The sequence below is a fragment of the Sapajus apella genome, unplaced genomic scaffold (genome assembly GCF_009761245.1).
Source record: "Sapajus apella isolate SASKATOON/1434 unplaced genomic scaffold, GSC_monkey_1.0 scaffold34, whole genome shotgun sequence".
Taxonomy (NCBI): Eukaryota; Metazoa; Chordata; class Mammalia; order Primates; family Cebidae; genus Sapajus; species Sapajus apella.
Genome location: NW_022436974.1, coordinates 17,993,705 through 18,000,398, shown reverse-complemented (window position 1 = coordinate 18,000,398; position 6,694 = coordinate 17,993,705).

The window sequence follows — 6,694 nt, the reverse complement described above, 5'->3', positions numbered from 1 at the left end:
TGGTATGTTTTTGCAGTGGCTGTTACTGATTGTTCCGTTCCATGTTTAATGCTTCCTTCAGGAGCTCTTGTAAGGCAGGCCTGGTGGTGACAAAATCTCTCAGTAGTTGCTTTTCCATAAAGAATTTTATTTCTCCTTCACTTATGAAGCTTAGTTTCACTGGATATGAAATTCTGGATTAAAAATTCTTTTCTTTTGATGTTGAATATTGGCCCCCACTCTCTTCTGGTTTGTAGGGTTTCTGCCGAGAGATCCACTGTGAGTCTAATGGGCTTCCCTTTGTGGGTGACCGACCTTTCTCTTTGGCTGCCCTTAGCATTTTTTTCCTTCATTTCAACCCTGGTGAATCTGATGATTATGTGTCTTAGGGTTGCTCTTCTCAAGGAATATCTTTGTGGTGTTTCTCTGGATTTCCTTAATTTAAATATTGGCCTGCCTCGCTAGGTTGGGAAAGTTCTCCTGGATAATATCTTGAAGAGTGTTTTCCAACTTGGTTTCATTCTCCCAATCCCTTTCAGGTACACCGATCAAAGGTAGATTTGGTCTTTTCATATAATTCCATATTCCTTGGAGGCTTTGTTCATTTCTTTTCACTCTTTTTTTCTCTACTGTTGCCTTCTCACTGTATTTCATTGAGTTGATCTTCAATCTCTAATATCCTTTCTTCTGCTTGATTGATTCAGCCATTGAAACTTGTGTATGCTTCACAAAGTTCTCACACTGTGTTTTTCAGCTCCATCAAGCCATTTATGTTCTTCTCTACACTGGTATTTTGATCAATTTTATGTACCTATGGTGTTTTAGTTTTGCACAATGTAAGTGTGAATGTATGTATGTATTTTTCTATAGGATTTCAAATTCTTTTTTATAGCCATCTTTAATCTGTTATAATTCCATTATCTTTTTTACTATGTGAGAGTTATTAATTTCTTTGAGGATTTTAAATATATTTAAGTAAAGTTTCTGTAAAATGTAATCTTTAAAAAAAATTTATACAGAGTTTGTGTTTCCATTTCTGATTTCGTTGGCTGTTTTGTAAGGAGGTTTATTATTCTGATTTATAGGCTAGTTTTCTTTAAATGAGAGTGCTATTTTTGTTTGTTTGTTTGCCTCTTTATCACCTTCTGACTTCCTCATCCTGTAATTTTGCATTTTCTTCCAATTGGCACCCTGGAAATGCCCATACAGAATAACGCTTTATGATGGAATCTTGATTCTCCTATTCCATAGTGATATGTGGAATACCACAGATCTAGTCACTGGTGGTTCAGTTCTTAGATTAGTACCTATCTATGTCCTCCTTCCTATTTAGTTTTAATAAGTAAATACCATTTATTTTTATTAAGTAAATACTATTTATTTTTTAATAAATAAATGTTTTTTTTTTTTTTTTTTTGAGGCGGAGTTTCACTCATGTTACCCAGGCTGGAGTGCAATGGCGTGATCTCGGCTCACCGCAACCTCCGCCTCCTGGGTTCAGGCAATTCTCCTGCCTCAGCCATGCCCAGCTAATTTTTTGTATTTTTAGTAGAGACGGGGTTTCACCATGTTGACCAGGATGGTCTCGATCTCTTGACCTCGTGATCCACTGCCTCGGCTTCCCAAAGTGCTGGGATTACAGGCTTGAGCCACCGCGCCCGGCCAATAAATCTTATTTCTTAATAAACACATCTTATTTATTTAAAAATAAATGTTATTTTTGAATCTTATTTATTTTTAATCTTATTTTAATAAATAAATATAATTTATTTATTCTCTTTTGCCCAGACTGGAGTACAGTGGTGTGATTATGGCTTACTGCAACCTCGGACTCCTGGGCTCAAGGGATCCTCCTGTCTCAGCCTTCCAAGTAGCTAGGACTACAGGTGCATGCTATTACATCCGGCTTTTTTTTTCATTATGGAGATGAGATGTCACTACATTGCCAAGGCTGGTCTCAAGCTATCTTCCTGTGTTGGCCTCCCAAAGTGTTGGGATTATAGGTGTGAGCCACTGTGCCTAGCCTTTTCTTTTCTTTTTTTTTTTTTTGAGATGGAGTCTTGCTTTTTTGCTAGGCTGGAGCACAGTGGCGCAATCTCGGCTCACTGCAAACTCTGCCTCCCGGGTTCAAGAGACTCTTCCGCCTCAGCCTCCCAAGTAGCTGAGACCACAGGTGCATGTCACCATGTCCAGCTAATTTTGGTATTTTTAGTAGAGACGGGGTTTCACTATGTTGGCCAGGATGGTCTCGATCTCTTGACCTCGTGATCTGCCTGTCTTGGCCTCCCAAAGTGCTAGGATTACAGGTGTGAGCTTTTTCTTTATCTGTCATTGCTATGTATTTGGAGGAGAGGCGTGTATTAAATCACGAATTTTATGAATATATAGAGCCAATTTTCTTTGTTCTTTTATTTGACTGCTTTCTTCTACTACACAAACATCGTCTCTCTTTTCTGAGACTCTTGATGATGGAAATGAGAAATTTTTATTCTGTCCTTTTGATTTTTCATTTGTTCTTTCAATCTCCTTATCTCTTGTACCATGTCATCTTTTTTTTTTTTTTACCATCATGTACCCAGTGTATAGCACTGTGGTTAGTATATAGTAGAAACACAACTCTGTATCTTGTTTGATCACATATTTGGTGAACAAATGAATTAATGAATAAACATTTATTGCATATATACTGTAAGCCAGATACTGTACTAGAATTTGAGAAATCAGAGATAAGCCAGGCCAGGCATGGTGGCTCATGCATAGAATCCCAGCACTTTGGGAAGCTGAGGCAGAAGGATTACTTTTGGCCAGGAGTTGGAGACCTGTCTGGGCAACATGGCAAGACCTTATCTCTACAAAATATATTTTAAAAATTAGCTGGGCATGGTGGTGCATGCGTGTAGTCATAGGTACAGGGTAGGCTGAGGTGGTGGGATTGCTTGAATCCAGGAGGTCAAGACCGCTATGATCCATGATTGTACCACTGCACTCCAGCCTGGGTGACAGAGCAAGACCCTGTCTCTTAAAAAAAAAAAGGAGTTGGCCGCTGCTTTTACCCTTGTGAAACTGACAGTTCAGTAGGTGAGGTGTCATGCACAGAGATAAGTGTCTTCAAAAGTTAAGGGACTATTGGCAGCAGTTAGGACTAAGTAGAGAGAAAATATAAAGGGGGCATGCTCAGGTCCACTCTGGAGGGAGTGAAGCTATCAGAAAATGGTAGGAGATGATGCTTGGGCTGGGCCTTGATAAGGTAAGCAGTTATTAATGAGGTTGACAAAGTGGGGAGAGGCTTTCCTGAACCTCCAATTGAATTCAGGTTCTAATTTCTCATTATATATATTACTAAGGTAATTTTAATCTTTATATCAGTGATTACTTAAAGTTTGTCTCTTACTGTATACTTCACAAGGTTAGGATCATCATCTTGTTTCAGCACTGCATCTCCAGTGGTTGGCTTTTAGTAACTATGTAATAACATCTTTGAATGAATGAATGAGGAACTTCTAGGTGAAAAAGTAAGAGGCGGAAGCATATATGGTGACAAATCCTGACAGGTTTGAGGAAGGCAAGCTGGTCACTAACACTGGAGTGAATATAGGGAAGTAGGGTTGAGGTAACTGCAAAACCCTTATCAGAAACCACTAATATGAAAAGCTGTATAGCCCTCTTGTTTAGAATTTGAGATGCACCCAGCTTATGCTGAAATTGGCTTTAGAGCAAATCATGTGACTCATGATTTTGAAAATTAGTAAGTTTCTGAGGAGGTTTTGCTATGAAATGTTATATTTAAAATCTGCATTTCTCTGTTATATTGATTATATTTACTTACTACTTCTACAAATACAGATTGTGCATCTACTATGTACCAGTCAGACACTGTGGGTGACACTCATTCACAGGAACATGACTCAGTGTGGGTGACATTCTTAGGAACATGAAACAGGAATTGATCCTGCCCTAATAGGGCCTACTCTCTAGTAGATGGCAATATAAGTAAGAAAGCAACTACTTGCCAAAAAATATTGTTCAATATGGCCAAGCTTCTAGAAAAGCAACTACTTGCCAAAAAATATTGTTCAATATGGCCAAGCTTCTAGAAAAGCAACTACTTGCCAAAAAATATTGTTCAATATGGCCAAGCTTCTAGATCCAGCTACCAGTTTTCAGGAAATGCAGCTCTCTAGGCCCAGTTCTCATGCACACAAGGTTTCTTTCTTCAGTGCTGGGAAACAGTTACAATCTCATTCTCAGAGACAGCTGCAACTTTCTCCATAGCCCAAGTGGCCACATGTAGCCCTCACAGGCTTGGTGTTCTGTTTTTCACTCACTCTTCTCCTATAGCCTCCCTTTAGACTCGATTGTAGTATCAGGCCAGGGCATATTTGCTTCCTTGGCTTTGGGGCAGAGCAGGCACCTAGGAACAGCTTCTTGGTTGGAGGTAGATAGACTGGCTTTTTGTTTTTAAAATTTATTTTTTTAGAGGTGGCGTCTCATTGTGTTGCTGAGGCTGGATTCAAACTCTTAGGCTCAAAGCATCTTCCTGCCTCAGCTCCCCTAATAGCTCTGTGTGTGTGTGTGCGTGTGTGTGTGTTAACAGGAAGATCCATAAGCCACCACTGTTAGCTCTACTAAACTTACAGAAACCAGACTAAAACATGAACCTCAAAGATCATCCAGAACAACTGTCTAATTTTTAAGGGTGGGATAATTGAGAACTGGAGGCTTATAACTCTTTGTCCAAGTTCCCTTACCTTCCTAACAGTGGGACTTTGACAGAATGCAAGGGATTTGTTTTGTTTCTCCCTGTTAACATGTCTTTCTATGCCTCCCTCTCCAAAAAAACAGCTGCCTGATTTCTTAATATGCATATTCTTATGTTAAAGGCTCTGAAAATAGTTGTCATTCTATTTAACAAAACATTTCTTAAATTTGAGTACCCTCCCACTCCCACATTTTTGTTAAATACCTATTGTCCTTGAGAATTTGTGCTCTACAGAGAACACTTTGGGGACTTCTAGTCTACACTTTGTTAGTCTCTCATTCCTCCATTTTTCTATCCCTGATCTCCATTGCTGTGATAAGCAAAGAAAGAGTTGTAGTGATTGGCATTCGGGCCATTTCCCCAACAAGGAGCCCTTCTTTTATCTGCCTTTCCCATCTGCTCTTCCTTGCAGCAGAATCTTTTCAGTGTGGATATTTCTCAACTGGAATGGGAGCACATGGCTTGGGTAAATGTAATTAGTGTATTCCAAGGGAAATACAATGAGCTATGCAGAATCCAAGTGCTTTGCATGTTTAGAGAAATATCATAAAATATGTGCTCTAGTACTTTTCTCCATATTGAAGAAAAAAAGCAGATGGGGATTATGGTAATTAAAATGTAGGATGGTTAAAAAAAAAATAGGGATAATGGTCACACTTTCTGGTTTTGTGTTCTTTCAGTCCCAAGCATTTGAAACTCCTTTCATAGGTGTGAATAGCTATAAAGAAATCTGCTGATCAAAGGTCCCCAATGAGAAAAACTACACAGGAGCCCCATAGTTATAATCCCTACCTAGAACCTCAGGGAGGGAGGCAGCAGGAAGATGGCACTATTTGCCCTGTCTGGGAGAGAGCAGGAACTGTGACTGGGCCACGGTCCTTGTGTGGGCGGCAACTTCTCCCAAAATGTCTTCCCCAGATGGAAGACAACCTTTAAGGGGCACATCTGAGAGCTTTGTGACCTTGGCAAGTCATTTTAACTCCTTGGACTTAGATTTCGCCTTATAAACTTGAAATAGAGAATTTTAAATATACTCTGTGGTTCTAACTTTTCTTGAGTTGAGGAGGACATTGGAGACATACTCATAACAACTAAATTTTGTGTGTCATGTGATATGGTTTGGCTTTTGTGTCCCCACCCAGATCTTATTTTCAATTATAATCTCTAGGTGTTGAGGGAGGGATCAGGTGTGAAATGATTGGATCATGAGGGCAGTTTCCCCCATGCTGTTCCTGCGATAGTGAGTGAGTTCTCACAAGATCTGATGGTTTTATAAGTGGTTGACTGTTACTCCTTCAAATGTTCTCTCTCTCCTACTGCCTTGTGAAGAAGCTGCCTGCTTCCCCTTTGCCATGATTGTAAGTTTCCTGAGGCCCCCCTAGGTGTGTGGAACTGTGAGTCAATTAAACCTCTTTCCTTTATAAATTACCTAGTCTCAAGGAAGTTCTTTATAGGAGTGTGAAAATGAAATAAGACAGTATGTTATACTCCCACAGTGTGGGAGAAAATGAGATAACATATAAGGTATAATGGCCCATCATCCACAATTTCCTGATGAGGACAGGAAGCTTCCCAGTCCTTAGCTGATTAGGCTTAGGCAGCTATTAAGTGATCAAGTCTGAATTTGAACACAGGTCTGTCTGAGTCACTAAATTATACTTTTTTCATTTCAGGAAATAATGTTTCCCTGGGTCCTAAAGACTAGGAAAATGGAAATGCCAGTGAATTTATTAAGCACCTACAGTTACCAGGCTCTGCGCTAGCACGTGGGAATTTAGTGAGAGCCGTGATGTAGCTAAAAGCCCTGGGAGGCTTGAAGGTGTGATTGCTAAGATTCTTCCTGGTGGATAAAAAAGAAATACAAACGTATACTTTGATCTTTCTTAAACTTATGCACCCCTATACAGTTTCCAGGCTCTTCACGTTTCTTTTCTTTTTTTTTTTTTTTTTTTTTTT